The sequence below is a fragment of the Sebastes umbrosus genome, chromosome 15, assembly GCF_015220745.1.
Source record: "Sebastes umbrosus isolate fSebUmb1 chromosome 15, fSebUmb1.pri, whole genome shotgun sequence".
Lineage (NCBI taxonomy): Eukaryota > Metazoa > Chordata > Actinopteri > Perciformes > Sebastidae > Sebastes > Sebastes umbrosus.
Genome location: NC_051283.1, coordinates 605,604 through 622,180, shown reverse-complemented (window position 1 = coordinate 622,180; position 16,577 = coordinate 605,604). Strand labels below are relative to the sequence as shown.

The 16,577-nt window shown below is 42.0% G+C and overlaps 1 protein-coding gene across 1 annotated transcript in view; it reads right to left on the bottom strand.

Moving 5' to 3' along the window:
• The window catches only part of cacng7a (calcium channel, voltage-dependent, gamma subunit 7a), a 43,343-nt gene extending 30,422 nt beyond the window's left edge, over window positions 1-12,921 (bottom strand). The window contains 1 exon segment of the mRNA XM_037794107.1: window positions 12,633-12,921. The gene's annotated coding sequence lies outside the window, so the exon portion shown is untranslated.
• Window positions 12,922-16,577: the final 3,656 nt, after the last annotated feature.

The following is a 16,577-nucleotide window of genomic DNA, read 5'->3' as shown; positions in this document are numbered from 1 at the left end:
TTAACGTCCTCTTGACTAAAACATATAAAGACTTTCAGACTCACTGCAGGGCACTATGGGGTTGTTTTTTACTTCTGTGAAATGCACACAGCTGTACTGCCCTACAAAAGCAAAGAGCAGAAATCACAGAAGCAGTGACGTTGAGGAAAGAAGGGTTTGAAGTTTCTAGGCTGCAAACTGTGAAACACAGACAGAGTGTAATGTCTTCATGTTATGCATTTTTCAGCCGACTGTTTCCTCCTAAACAAATCAATGCCATATAATCTACATACCTAAATGTAGATTCTATGGTCTGTAGATATATCTTCTTCTTACATTCTCGTATGATTATCCCGGCAAACAACTTTCTTGTCCATTTTAACTAGTTTAAGAAAACTTGTTTTTACTATTCAATTACAAAAAAAACTATATTAAAATAATATAATGCATCATCAAACAATGAAATTTATTTAAACATGTGATTAAATATATCTAAACTTTAAACATAAAAGCATAAATTCCCAACACGTTCTCCTCCTGTCACGTACCGACGCTTTGTCAGACTCCTCGGGGTCACTTTTCAGTCGCAGTAAACGTGCTTAACGATGTGAATTACACAAAAACACTTGCTTAGGTTCAGGCAACAAAATCACTTAGTTAGGTTCAGGAAAAAAACAACATGGTTGGGCTTAAAACTACTATGCTTGTACAGTGAAATGAGACTGGACATTATGAACACGGGACACAAACAAACAGCTGATTGTAACATTAAAGTGAAACTTAACGCAGTCGGCTGTGACAAATTCCCCTAATCTAGATTCACCAGTTAAAATGGCAGCTGCTGCGACTCTGCTAAGCAGCAGTTTAGCTAGGTTAGGCCTCTTAGCTCGGTCTCCATCGTGATTAGATTAAGCCAACTACTGCCTGGTTCTGTGGCTAACTAATCAGCTAGCCTTACATTGATATAGCGATGTTGCTCTAGCTGTCTCTCAGCAGCAGAGAGTTTACCAGAGATTAACAAACCAGAGTGCCAGCACAGTGGCACAAAAAAAGGCATATGAATAACACGATAATGCACAAGGCAAAGTCACATAATGACGTGTCATTTGAAGGGCATGTTGTCTGAACTGAATTGAATGTAATGACTTGGAATAAAAGAGGAGAAATAGCGCTAACGGCGGGTGGTAGGTGAGGTGGATGGGTCCAAAACCACGGACTTTTAACCAGAAATGTTTTGTTTGAAAGTCAGTGTTGTCTGTCACGTTGTCTGTACTGATGTTACGTTGTTTCTTTACATATTTTACTTACTTTTTTTAAGCCCAACCCCATGATGTTTTTCCTAAACTTAAGTGGCTTTGTTGCCTAAACCTAACACGTGTAACATTCACACCTCCTCTCGGGGATTGACGGGTCCATTACACACTTTGGTGTGATATCGGGTTGAGGGTGCAGTTTCAGCTGTTTCATTTTTAGCTCTGTTTTGTAGTTACTGTAAATTTGGCCCTTGAAACGCTTTTTCAGACCTCCAGGTGCTCGTTTGGCCAGCATTTACTTCTGAGTAGAGGACCTGTTCTGTGAGCATGTGTCAGGCATTCGTATCATGGCCTCATCTTATCTGGTGTTTAATGATGGGGTGGCAGTGCTGTCCATGTTTGCTTCCTCAACAACACTGATGTTAGTGTGTTTCTCTTTCAGCTGATATGCAAGATTTATCGCAGGCATCTCTGCTGGTAGGACGCCAGGACTCTTGAAGGCCTACTGTAGGTAGTTCAGTTCTCTGCATCATATAAAAGTGTGGGCAAGATAACTGCCTTGTAGAACGCACGCCCGCCCGCCCGCACGCACGCACGCACTGAACCAGGCCTGTGTTTGCTGAGATAGCTGACAACAAATGGGCTGGGATGAGGTTCTCTTTGTAGTTTAAGCCTAGAGAATATAACCACAATTCCCTGGTCGCACCAGCCGCTAACTAACTGTGTGTGTGTGCTGGGAGAATCCAGGAGCAGAGGCGATGTAATGAATTACAGATGAATGGAGCAGTGATGCTTAGGAACAAACAGCCAGAGGTAATGGTGTGGGGAAGAAGGAGTAGTGAGGGAAGGTGAGGAGAGAAAGTAGAGGAGGAGAGAAGGTGGATGCTAGTGAGGGAGGATTTAGTAGAAGATAGGAGGAGGAAAGAAATGAGAAAGTGGAGGAGGGGAAATAGAAAAAGTAGGGTGGAAGGAGGTGAGAAGAGAACGGATGATGGAGGGAAGGAATAAGGGAGTAAGAGAAGGAAGAGGACGAGCAAGAAGTTGAGGATAGGAAGAAAGGAGGGAGAGAAGACCAATGTTATAAGGGGTGAAGAAAGGAGGGTGGATGGTGAGGTAGAGGAGGAGAGGTATGACGGAAGGAGGTGTAGGGAGGAGGGTTAGAAAGGAAGGAGTGCATAAACGTCAAAGAAATGAAAGAATTGAGGACAGAATGGGGGGATGGAGGGCTAGAGGAGGGGGCATAGTTAACTACTGATTAAAGTACATTTTTAGTATTAGGAGGGACTTTATTTAATGTTTCCATTAAGATCTAGTTTGATTAAAATATCTCTACAAATAAAACACAAACATATTATATTAGTTATGCTGTAATAAAAAGAGTGTTTGCTTTTCTATCTAGTATGCCATACTGCATGTTTTATAAATCTGTGTTCTCTGTTTACATTTGTTTTTTTTAATCTCCTCCCTAAGATATGTTTTGCCATAATTAGGATTTCCCTTATTGATGTTTAGTATTTGTTGTGAACACATTTACAAATCGCCGTAGAGACGTGGAGGAGAAACATTTAGTGGAGAGTGCAGCAGTGAGCAGCCGGCTGGGGAGCTGAAATCATCACTACACCCAACAGCCCTGGTTCTCCTCTCTCCTGTCACAATACTGTTCACTCTCTCTGTCCAGACAGTTCAGAGGTCAGGGTCAGCTATAGTGCTGTATGTCCTGGAGAAAACGGGGCTTAGTTTTCTTGCTCAAGGGCACTTCAGCATGGAAAATGTTCACGGTTACTGGTTTCATTTGATCTTTATTCTTGCTGCTGCCTGTCATCTTGTGATATATCAACATCTGAATATTTGTTGTTCTCTGTTAACCGACGATAAAACGGTTCATTGAGTACATACACATAATCACAGACCCGAAGCATTGTTAGCCAGTCAGCTGCGCCCCTTCAGCAGAGTTTCCAAAAGTAAAAATGAACATTGCCGAGGGTTGAATTTAATGCCTCTTCATTACAAAGCAACAGGCTGTACATAATAGCCCTCAGCACAATTTACATTTTTACTTGGATTCATTATTAATTCTGTTTAATTTTATTGGAGGCTTAGAAGCATCCTCAGTGAAGTCCAACTTAATGAATGAGTGTGCGTTGCTAATTAAGGCATTAAAGCGGGGTTGTCGGTGTAGGAGTGCTAATAAGTTCCCTTAATCAGGAGCTTTGTACATATGAATTCATTTCCGGTAAAAGGCCATTTACTTAATAAAGAGCCCATTGTGCAGTACAGTGTGAGAGATGGTCTTTATCTACTATCAACAAGCCACTTTATCTGTGATTATTATGTTGGTAACTCTCACCTACACAATGGTAGCCCTGTCTGAGGCTCACACACAAGGTGGACTGAACTCAACTTGTAATCAGATCAAAATGTAGCAATAATAAGGGATTCAAGTAGGATATAAAGAATTTGGACACGTTCAAATAAAGTGGTGAATGAGTCATAACAGATCACTGCATAACGTTTACTTCTCAGTCTGTGAGAGGAAAGACCCCCAAAATGTATTAATCAAATCTGATCAAAGTCAACCTTCTGAGTGTTAAACTCTTCATAAATTACACCATTTTTCTTTTTTTTTTTCAAAACTTTGATTGTTGCTTATTTAGGCACAAACCTTAATTGTTATATATACATAATTAAATAGTTAAACTTACAGTTTTCATTGGCTTTAACTTTAATTTCAGGGATAAATTCTGCAACGACATGACATAGTTGGTGACATGAAGAGTAGTTTATGTTCTACGATACATATGTGGATTTTTTTTAAAGCTAGTTCTGATTGACTTGATTTCGTTTTGTTTGAATTTCAGACTAAATATCTTAAAACAGACTGTTTTCAGGTCAAAGCTAAATAAATTAAAAAGGCTTTAGTATTCAACACCAGAATATTGTAGAGAAAGCTTTAAAATAATATTTAGATCCAACCCTGTCTCCTACAAAATGACGTTCCTATACAACTAAACTGTGTTCTCAATTACGTTTGGAGAAACGTATTTTCTCCTGGATTAGTGTTGCACTTTTAAATAGTTTTAAACACGTTAACGTTGTAAATTAGAACAAAACAAGACAAAAACCCTCAAAACTACTTGGTTAGATTTAGTCAAATATCATGGTTTGGCTTAAAGAGATTATGTTTGTTACGTTCTGATTGTAAATTTAAATAAGTGAACATTGACTATCATTTCCAACGTATTTGTGATATGTCAAAAACAAATGTAATCCTTGACGAAATATGTTACCCTCAAAACATAATTCACAATGCAGTTCCGTTGTATGGGAACATCATTTTAGGAGACAGGACTGTTTAGTCCATAATTAGAAAGATAACATTTACAAAAACAATAACTGAATATTTAAATGAGTTAATTAAATTATAATTTTTAAATATTCATTCAAGTCTTTGGTGGCTAGTCAGAATTCCTGTGTTCAGTGAATTTGGAATAATGACCTCAGTATTTATAAGTACAAGTGCTAGCATAGTTCCTACAACAAAAACCCTGACACCAATAAGAATCACTATTTGAAAACATCTCTTATAGCTTCTAGGAAGCTTGTAGCTATAACAGGCAGCCTGAGAGGATTGAAATCTTGGCTCCCCAAATGAAGAAGTGGCGAAGAAATAAAAGAATGGAATGAGATGAAACAGAGATGAAAGACTCTGCAGCATCGACAGGTCAATATGAAGCAGGGCAAAGCAACTGCTGGGCACCACCAAACTACACGTCCCATGGTGCCGGGCGGGGCTCCACAGATGGTGTTCCCAGGTTAGCTTGCTATAGCGTTGGGGGGGTGGTTAGTTTGTTTTCTGTTGAGAAGGCAATATGTCCCTCTGTCAGCAGTGAGAGGCTGGTGCCAACTGGCAGGATAAGAGATGGATATTTAAAGATGGGAAGAATGGAAGACAAGATGAAGAGCAGAGAGGAATCATGCAGGAGGGGATGATGAGAGGAAGGACAATAAATAAAGACAGAGACAAAAGAAAAAGGAATAGGGAGGGCTAGAAGGTCAGATACATCTATGAGGCATGAGAAGTGCTCAAAGGGTTTATGGACAGTAAGAATAGAGTCAGGAAGGAACGAGGAAAAGGACAAGCAGAGAAAGAAGAGTGACGGAGGAGGTAAGTGCTGTTCAAGAAAAAAATTATTTGCTCTAAAATGCCCAAAACAAATTATGTTTTAAAAATAGCATCACAATTCTCCAGACGAGACGTTCGTAAAAACGATGCTGAACCACGTTCACGTCTCCGGGAGCCGCAAGAAGACTCTCATTTCTCAAAGCAGTACTTAAGACGATGAAAGCTTTGGGAAACAAACCCTCGTCCTGTAGTCTGTACAACGACTGCTGGACTGATAAAGATAATTAGCTTATGTGGCGGGTAAGAAAACACAGACACACACACACACACACTGGAGAAAACGAGGGAAGGCCTGCAAGAGTGTGTTAATGAGCTGAGGAGATGTGGATAGAATAGAGGGAGGGATGAGCAGAGATACAGTGGGAGAATAACAGAGGACGGGAGAAGAAAAGCAAAGGGAGCTTACAGGGAAAGACCTTGGCCCAAAAACGGAGGAAAGTCCTTGTACCACACACACATACTCTACGTCACACACGTGCACCAGGGCTGGCAGGCAGCCAGTGTGAAGTGTGACACATCCTACATGCCTGTGCATGTGCAGAACAGCATTCACAAAAAAAGCTGCGCCACATTCATTCACCTTCACTCAGTTTGAATGTTGTATAATTTGAGTTTGAGGTCACATTTGGCTTTGGCCAGAGGGGGAATCGACCTCAACTGTGCATGATACAAACACTGAACATATACAGCTGCTGTTGGTTGGGAAGCTAGCATCTCCAAAACATCAGCTTGTCAGAAATAAAACAGCTTTGTTTTCTGCTCGACTGCACTGATTTATTTTTAGTTTAGCTTTTGATTCTCGGTTTGAACCTGAGAGGACCCGACCCAATGGGTGAATCTGGGCCAGGTTGCACAAAGGCAGATTTTGACTCCTAACAAATGGTATTGGAAGCATTAGAAACCTCCCCCCCTCACACCTTCCTACATCAGAATTGGGAGGGATAAGTCCGACAATTGTTGTAACTTTTCCAAAACTGACAATCCAGCCCAGTCTCACAGCAGTACGTGAAATAGTCACCAAAATGAATGTATTCATTTGTGTACATAGACACAAATTTAAAAAAAAAATTGTGATAGTCAGCAAATAATTGTGAATCGGGAAGTATAAAGAGCGTCAAACGCTGTGTAGGGAGGAGGTTAGGGTGGATGGGTTTTTAACTATTTTCATTGCTTTTTGTAAGTACAACAGAGTGTAACACCATGAATGCCTTTGAGAGTATGAAAGTGTTCCTTTATCCTCATTTGTAGGAACACACAGCTCTTGGAGAGATATCAGAAAGGCAGCATAATGCATCTAAAATGAGGCTGTGACGGCATGTGGTCATTCAGAGCAAAAAGCATGTTAGTCTTTAGATGTAGTTGGACGACATGAACTAGTGTGTATAAAGCATACCAGCCCGGCCTCACCAAACGGCATATGAATTACAGCAACTAAGTCATTTCATGTGCAATAACAACGCCATTCTTGCTTTTTTTGTCATTTCACGCAACGTATTCTCATACAACAGTTCCCGTTATCTTACGAAAAAGTTCTTTCTCCTTTTTCATTTGTTTTCCTTCGAATGTCCAGCAACTCGTGTCAACTTCCGCTCGTCTTTCGAAAATAAACTCCAGTCTTCACAGGAAACAACGTTCTTAGGTTTAGGCAACAAAGCTACTTAACTGCTTAGGAACATTTTGTGGCATTACTTAAATATGTAAGTTATGTGACAAATAAATCAATGTTGACCATTGGTTTCACATGGGACATGAAGCCTGTGTCCTGGGCGAAAGTCTGGTGTTTTTTGACCCAACCGTACATCCGACCTCCTCCCTACGCGGCGTTCGCCGATCTTTATACTTCCTGGTTCACGATTAAGTGGATTAAATATGACTTTATTTTGTGGGATACATACGAATTACAGTGCATTTTTTTTCGTAGGTATAGCTACAAACAGTGTATGAGACCAGCCTGTTTCATGTCATGTTTCATTGATTGCAATGTAAACACATCCACGTGAATATGCTACGCTCAGAGCTAGTGATGTAGAATAAACAGGGAGTACGACTGCTTGCGGTGGATGGGTCCAATAAACATAGGATTTTCAACCAGGAGAGCGGTGTTCGTGTCTCAGTATTGATGAGTTAATTTGAAGTAAAGTTAGTGATGTTTGTGACGTGTTTTCCATACTTATTTTACATTGCTTACGTACATATTTGACTTAGTTTATGTACTTATTTGAAGCCCAATCATGATGTTTTTCCTAAACCTAAATAAGTCACTTAAATCTAACTGCGCCGTTATCGTAGTTTTGTTGCTTAAATCATGACATGACATTATCATGTCCTTAAAATGACATGCTACTTATACGCCTCCCCATGAGATCAGGTTGAGCATACTGAAACCTTTCCCAACAGGTCACGTCTTCATTTGCTAGTGCCTTCCAAAACTGTTCGGTTGGTTTAGGCAACAAAAACTACTTGATGAAGGTTAGGAGAGGATTGTGATTATGGTTATAAGGACTCATTGACAGTTAGGTAATGGGATGCAAATATGTCTGAGTCTTATTCTATGCCCAACCATCCACCCAAACCTCATGCTTAATAGATTAGAGATCAGAAACAAACACAGAACCAATGCTGGTTAAATGTGGTTATAGGCCCCATGTAAAATCTTTAAATTCTTGGATACAGTTTCATCAGTTAGAGAAGATAATTCATCACAACTAAACCATCCTGTTGCTGTAAAACATGAAATCTGGAGTCATAAGTTATTAACCTGACAGCAGAGATGTGTTGTTATCTCTCTGGTGGACAAATGTATCTCAAGGACTTTACAGTACCTTGAGTAACCCCGGTGGGAACTGAAGCACTGAGCCTGCCGTTGTTGGTGACTCACACCATCAATCAGCCGTTTAAACAACTGAAGTTAGTCTGTGATTCATTCTCCCTCACCTCAGAGAGCTGCACGCCAACTGATGATGATGATACTTCACGTCTTATACAAGCAGAGTGCACATCTTTAAACATCTCTGCAGTCGACTCAACGCTTGTATATCATGCCTGACCTTCTGACCTTCTGACCCACCGTACAGGACATTTGAGCTGACAATGCCAGAGAGCCACTCTTCTCTTTGAGAGGAGGAACTCATACATTGTAAACATTGGTCTTAAAGGTCAACCAACCAATTCTATCTATTTCCTAAACTGTACTTGTGTTGTCATAATGACGATAATGAAGAGCAGGACAGCAGAAGTTTTTCTTTTCTTGTCAATAAAAAACAGAACTGATCTCTTTCTTTTCTGAGATGGATTTCGTACGGTTGGATTGTTGTTGCAAAATGGCCACAGTGTTACGAACCCCTTTGGGTTTTGATTGAGGAGGGCTGAGACCAATCCCTGATGTTTATATTTGAGGTTTTAGATGCTTGAAACACTTTCTGTTGAACGTGTTCGTCATGGTGCAAAGCATTTCCAAGGTATCACCTTTAGATAGTGTGGATAGGACTGTAACATGTTCATCTATGTTTGGTTGCTATTAATGTTCTGCAGTTTATTCCAAACAAATTCATGTTACTGCTGCGGGTGTCAGGCTACTAACAAAACTGGCAGAGTGGAACCCAAAAGCACAACAGGAGACAGGCAGCTCAACGGTAAAGAAAAGCTTTTACTTAGTAAAACAGGCAGAGGTCAATACCAAGTAATCACTAGTGAATCAGACAGGACAAGGAAATGCTGGAAAGCTGGGTGGAAAGAATTCTAGACAATCTGGAAAGTGACTGGTTTAAATAGGATGGGTTTAAATAGGATGGGTTTAAATAGGCTGAGGAACTGATGAGTGAACAAGCTGCAGGTGAGGAGGTGGCCAGGGAAACCCAGGTGAAGGGAATGAGGTGATTGTAAGCAGCAGGGCGGGGCAGGCTCTGAAATGACAAGAGAGGTTAATGATGAGGCATGAAAACAGAACAGATGAATAAATAAACTAAGAGTTGGCAGCGGTTGTGCGGGAAATATAAAACATGACAGAAAGTCAAATATTGACCGCAAGCACTCTTCATCCACGGCCACTCAGGCAATGTCTTTGTTTCAGCCAGCCAAGTCTCAAACTTAGAGAGCGTTAACTTAGCAGTTACGATGCTGCGTTCACTGTCTCCAGTTCACCGTCCGGGAGCGTTAACTTAGCAGCTACGATGCTGCGTTCACTGTCTCCAGTTCACCCGTCCGAGAGCGTTAACTTAGCAGCTACGATGCTGTGTTCACTGTCTCCAGCTCACCCGTCCGCGAGCGGTAAGTTAGCAGCGACGACGCTGCGTTCACTGTCTCCAGTTCACCGTCCGGGAGCGTTAACTCGGCAGCTACGATGCTGCGTTCACTGTCTCCAGTTCACCGTCCGGGAGCGTTAACTAAGCAGCTACGATGCTGCATTCGCTGTCTCCAGCTCACCCGTCCGCGAGCGTTAAGTTAGCAGCTACGATGCTGCGTTCACTGTCTCCAGTTCACCCGTCCGGGAGCGTTAACTCGGCAGCTACGATGCTGCGTTCACTGTCTCCGGTTCACCGTCCGGGAGCGTTAACTTAGCAGCTACGATGCTGCGTTCACTGTCTCCGGTTCACCCGTCCGGGAGCGTTAACTAAGCAGCTACGATGCTGCGTTCACTGTCTCCAGTTCACCGTCCGGGAGCGTTAACTTAGCAGTTACGATGCTGCGTTCACTGTCTCCAGTTCACCGTCCGGGAGCGTTAACGTAGCAGCTACGATGCTGCGTTCACTGTCTCCAGCTCACCCGTCCGCGAGCGTTAAGTTAGCAGCTACGATGCTGCGTTCACTGTCTCCAGTTCACCCGTCCGGGAGCGTTAACTCGGCAGCTACGATGCTGCGTTCACTGTTTCCAGTTCACCGTCCGGGAGCGTTAACTAAGCAGCTACGATGCTGCGTTCACTGTCTCCAGTTCACCGTCCGGGAGCGTTAACTTAGCAGTTACGATGCTGCGTTCACTGTCTCCAGTTCACCGTCCGGGAGCGTTAACTTAGCAGTTACGATGCTGCGTTCACTGTCTCCAGTTCACCGTCCGGGAGCGTTAACTTAGCAGCTACGATGCTGCGTGTAGTGTCGCGGACATGCAGCTACTTTCCCAGTAAAAGTCTACACCGCACATTTAGTTTAGTTTAGCAGGTTGTCAGCTGTGTGTCTGCCGGCGTAACTTTAGCGAGTGTCCAACAAACAGTGTGTGTATTTGTGCTACGTTAGCAGCTCTAGCATTGCCGGAGGCTTCGTGCTCGCCGCCGCCACACATAGTCTGCGTAGCTTTATTGAGTTTCCAACAGACCGTGTGTGTGTGTGTTGGTGGTGAGTGTGAGGTTGTTGGTGGCGTTCTAGCTGTGATCATAGGTGTAGCAGTGTGTGTACAGTTTTTGTTGGTGAATAAACGAGCCGGAGACCAGAGCCGACTTCCTGTATCCTGCAACTCCGGCTCCGCCTCTTAAGGTGGGCTGTTAAAGTGGACCAGCTTTTCTCCTTAAAGAGACGAGCTGCTCAGAGGAGCAGCTCGTCTTAATCGTCGTTAATTATTAACATTTCTTTTAACCGTTTTATCCGATAGCGTTAATCGGTTAAAATGCTTAATGTCGGTTAACGGTAAAACGGTTAATTATGGACATCCCTAGTACCATTCTTGGACTTCCGGTTGGGAAATCTCACATTGTCATAAAGGAAAAGAAACATGGATCTCTCAATCAGCTTAAATCCACCAACTAAGGCCACTGCACCATATTAATGCTAATGTGGTGAATGCACATTATTTCACATTCCCTCACAGCTCAACACTAGAAATATAAAACTATTCACTTAATGTGTTATTAATGCTACTGTTAATCTCTATCTTGGATGTGTGACGGCTTGCATGTTGTAACCATGGGGAATCTTTTCTGTCATTGGCTTCCATTCCACGTGACATTAATGCAGCATTAGAGCAGCTAATGCAAAAGCTTTCACATAAAGGTTAAACCTCCATATGACAGACATTAACACAGATTTTACAAATGTGCCATAATAAGGTCTCCTTTAACACTCTAAAAGCTGTGTGATGTCATTTAAAGCTATATTACAGCATATTAAATCCTTCTATCGGTCTATTATTATATATTATCATTACCATTATATTATATTATCATTACTAGAATGCAGACTGGATAAAGCTGGAAATCTGTCACTCTGTCTCCTCATCCCTTTTCCATACACAACAACACACACACACACACACACACACACACAGTGTGTAGTGCTCGTTGATAAGGTGGGTGTACTACTAGGTAGAGATGGGTGGCTTACCGAGGAAGAAATGGGTATACTCTTCTATATATGCCAATGGCTATTTGGCTGATAGGTGTACCCTCGTAGTATACCCTCAACTACACCCCTGCACACACACACACTAGCATATATATGATATATATGTAGAGTGAGTGAGTGAGAGAGAGAGAGAGAGAGAGAGAGAGAGATGGACCCAATAAGACGTGGTGCAGTCTGCTGGAACAGTATCACAGGATGGGTTCCCCAAGAAGGAGCCAAGACTTTTTAGAGCACACAAACACACACACACACACACACACACACATATGCACACAGTCTCACATGTTTGTCTCTCTGACACACACACACACACGTACTGTAGTGACACATCATCCACACACACTTTGCCTCCCCTCCCCTCCCTCCCTCTTCTCTCCATCCACGCGCCTGTGGGAGCGTCGTGGCTTCACCGTGCTGGTGTCCAGGCTCTATATTGACGGTACGGTGTTACAGCAGCGCGCTCCTTCCCAATGCGCCACCCTAATCCCTGTACAGTCCATTCCTCTGCTAGCAGGCTGGAGAGAAGCAGCTGTCATCAGCCGCTGTCAACAGAACCGCGCACATCCTCTCCTCAAACCGAGCCGAGCACAGACACTTCAGGCTCCTCTCTTTCATACAACATCCCTGGCTTCTTTTTTTAAGGAGGGTGCTAAAAATGTCTGTCAACACACAGTCACATGCATGATGAGCAGTCACATGCATGATGAGCATCATCTCTCATCCCTGCAGCCGATACACAAGTCCTGTCGTGCGCAAACCAAAAGAAGAAGCGGAGCTCGCCTCAACAAGCCTAGAGATTTGGAGTAGCTTTAAAAGGGGGAGGCTGGAAGAGGTGAGGTGATACAGTATGATGGCTGATACATGGTGGAATGAAGGGTTTGGTTTACTCACCCTGCAGAGCGGAGAGCTGGTCGGACGGTGCAGCCGACGACAGATCTGTGCGCACTGGGAAGCCTGGCACCAAATGTGCAGTTTTCCCCTTATCTCTCTTTCTCTCTCTCTCTCCCTCCCTCTTTCCTGCTCGCGCCGCACACACACACACACACACACACACTGTCTCTTTTTCCGTGTTTCCCCGTACCTCCCCTCTTCTCCTCTCTTTTCTCCCCCTCTTTCACTCCTCCTCCTTCTCCTTCTGTTCTTCACTCTGCTCTTTCAGCACTGCGGAGAATCCGTTGAATGGGCTTCACTGTAGTTTGGGTATAGGGAGGTGGGACTGGTGTGTGTATGTGTGAGGGAGAGGAGAGGAGAGTGTGCGTGTGTTTGTGTGTGTGTGTGTGTGTGTGTGGGGGGGGGGGTACAGTGATGTAGGCTAGAGGGAGAAGAAGACACGCGCACACACGCGCAAAGACATAGGAGCGTGCTGGCTAGAATTGAGGACACATCATGCAAGCTGACAGCATGACTGATTCAAACACACAGCAACAATTAGCATCGTGTAACTCATTAATGAACAAAAGACCCAAACAGGAAGCTGTAGAGGGAGTGTGCCATTCATTTATTCTGCATAATAAGTGAAGAAAATGATTGACAGTAGTGAATAAATGTCCAGTAGGGAGCCAGAGCAGTGACATCAACTCAACTGGTTTGATTTGGATCTGTTCTGTTTCTCTAAACTTGTCATACTGTTGGAAGGTTCCCCCCCTACATGAGTCAAAAACATTTCAAATTTAACCTGTTCAGTTGGAATAATTGATGGATAATGTGACATTAATGTTTAATTAATAAGTTGAAATCTAACATGAAGCATTAAGTGCTAGTTATTCTGTAATTGTATGGACATCAGCGGCATGGGCAGATCATGCAACACGTTTTCATCCCAACTCGGCACATACTGACGCTCTTTCAGACCACTCGGGGTCACTTTTTGTGAATTAAACAAAAACATTTGCTTAGTTTTAGGCAATGAAACCACTATAGTTAGGTTTAGGAAATTACAACATGGTTGGGCTTAAAACTACTACTACTACATTTGTACAGTGAAAATGATGCTGAACGTTGTGAACACGGGGCACACACAGCGGCCTCCTGGATGAAAGCCTTGGGGAGCCCCTGGGCCTGTGCTCGGTAGGTCTGTCTTTCAGCAATTCTTCCATGATCAGCGGGGGCTGGCTGGTTTTGATAACACAGTTAATCATTGCTTTGCAGCACACTAACATCATGACTGATTGGAAGGTAATTAGCAATGTGTAACTAATTAAACATCGAAACATGCATCTGTAATTTAGAAGATCAATCTTTTCCAAAAAACAAAAAGATGAACCGAATGAAATATAGTAACAGAATAAGCTACCATGGGGTACCAGAAGTGTTACTGGCCTATGAATGTGGGAATTACATGAATTACATTAACATGTATCCACTGGAAATGTGAAGATTTATGTAGAAACATGACAAAATGTAAGATAAGAAAACTGGGCGTTATGTAATATTGCATGTTTTCAATTGACAATGATGTAATCATGATAATGAGCAATAATGTAATATTGTGTAAGAATAAGACGAAAGTAATAACTTGCGTTGGTGAATGTTATTATTACATCATCAGTTGGAAACATGTATGAAAGAACAATGATCAGAAGTTAAACTGGAATTTAAGCAGGAACAGGATGTCACATATTAGAAAAAAATGTGTGCATGTGTCTCCCTGTGCTTTTGCATGTGATATTGTGTGTGTGTATGTGTGTGTGTGTGAGCGTTTGTGTGCTTGTCTGTTATGCCTCCGTACCCTCTTTCATGGTTGAATGGCCCCATCAGCCCCTGGCGACCCACAGACTGATACAGTAGGCTGTGCTGCCCTGTGACTCACTGTGTGTGTGTGTGTGTGTGCATGAGTTCATGTGTGGGCAACAAGGGAATTCATCCCACCTGCCAACACTAACTTCACACACACAAGAGGGCCTATGTGTATCAAGTCAACGATGTTTTCTGGATTGTGTGTTTTTGAATGAAACATGATTAGAACAGAAGAAGAAGAATCATACGCTACTTGGTTACCATCATACTATACAATTAAAGGATGTTAATTACATATTCAGTTACAATTTGATCTTAAAGTGGTACACAATAGAGGTATGTATTGTTATTGTTATTGATAGCGCCTAAAACAAAATTAAATAATTAAATAAATGAATGAATAAAAAACAAAATCTCCAAAACTTAAAGGATATGATACGAACCAGAAACCAACTGATGTTTTAGATTCCTAAAATGTACTGTCATCAAACGTCACTACACAGAAACAAACGTTGCAACCCAATCATCATACAAGAACGTCAGTAGTTGATAATTTAGCAAAACTCTGGAATATGTTCAACATCAAAATGTTAATGTCCAATGCCAACATTTTTTAAATTCTCAATTTCTGCAATAGCTGTGCATGGAAACTATAGTATGGTTGAGGTTATAGGTAAACATTGTGGCTATGGCAAATAAATCATGCTAAAGGTTCGGCAACTGAAACACTCGGTTAAGGTTAGGTACAAATTGTGATTACGTTAACTTCAGGTCTGTAACAATTGAACTCAGGTCTCCTGCATTAAAGACAAATCTGCTACACATGCATTCATCACGCCGGCCTCCACACCTTTATTTTCTGCCTTGCTGTAAGGACACACTGCTTCCTGGACTGGTAATGAACATAACAATAGACGAACGGGAGATGTCATACAGACCATCAATCAGCAAAATGGAACAAAAATGTGGAAACAGCTTTCATTTCCTTTTGTAAAAGGTTGAACCTTTGATAAAAAGTCCATATTTGCTGCACCGTTTCTACATCGAAGAACATTTCTTGTAGGACTTATGCAGTTGGAGAACTCCTGTGAAGACACACAACACAGCAGCCAATGATAAATTGGCAAATATCATGAGGAAATCTATATCATCTTAAAAAAAATGTGCATGCTTGTCCCTGAATATCATCATCCTGTCAAGTGCAACAAGAGCCTGATGGGAGCTGACATGTGCCATGTGGTCTCTATAGGGTACAGAGTCAGTGGTAATCACATCCTTCGGTACATGATGACACTTCACAGCCACTGGCCTACATTCCCACATATGGGTCGTCCCCACTTCAGGTAGGCTCTCATCCCTCAGCGTTACAGCTTCCAGAAGTCCTGTTCCCAGGGGACAACTCCAAACTGAAAAAGTGTGTCCCATTTTGAATGTTATCAATCGATTAAATGGGCGTTATCACTACCATTCTAATGCTTCAGACAGGCCAAACTGCACCTATCACGTTGTGAATTGAAACAGATCAAGCTTAAGTTTCCATTTGTGTTTTTTCTTGTATATTTGATTTGTTGTGTTTTTATCTTCTCTGTAAAGCACATATGTTCTAAAATGATTTAAAAATACAATTACTCGCAGCAAATTTTCATTTTTGTTTCTAATTTTGGACAATCTAGCTCATTGTCCTATTATTGTAACCTGCTTTAAATAGGGGCAGAAGATAAACAATCTGAAATCATGTGAAACTCAGTGGACTATAGTGTTCTAAACTTAAGTTGTTTTTTTGCCTTCATGGTGGAAAGCTCAAACAGAGTTGAAGATCAAGTGAAACTTGGCTTTCCAGAGAAAACACTTCTAATGAGGCCCAGAACAGCAGAGGGTTAAAGAACGTCCTGCCATTTATGGAGTAATGTGTGACTCATAATCACAAACATAGTAATAGCGAGGGAGCACATGGCCTATTTAACTGGTTATTTATCGAGTCAGGCCAACTGGTCCTGAGTCAAATTGCCTTCTGCTGCTGCACAGATCAGGGAAAAAATAACTTCTGGTGCATCCATCAGACTTTGCTGCAGTTTTACTGTTTCACAACTACAGCATGTT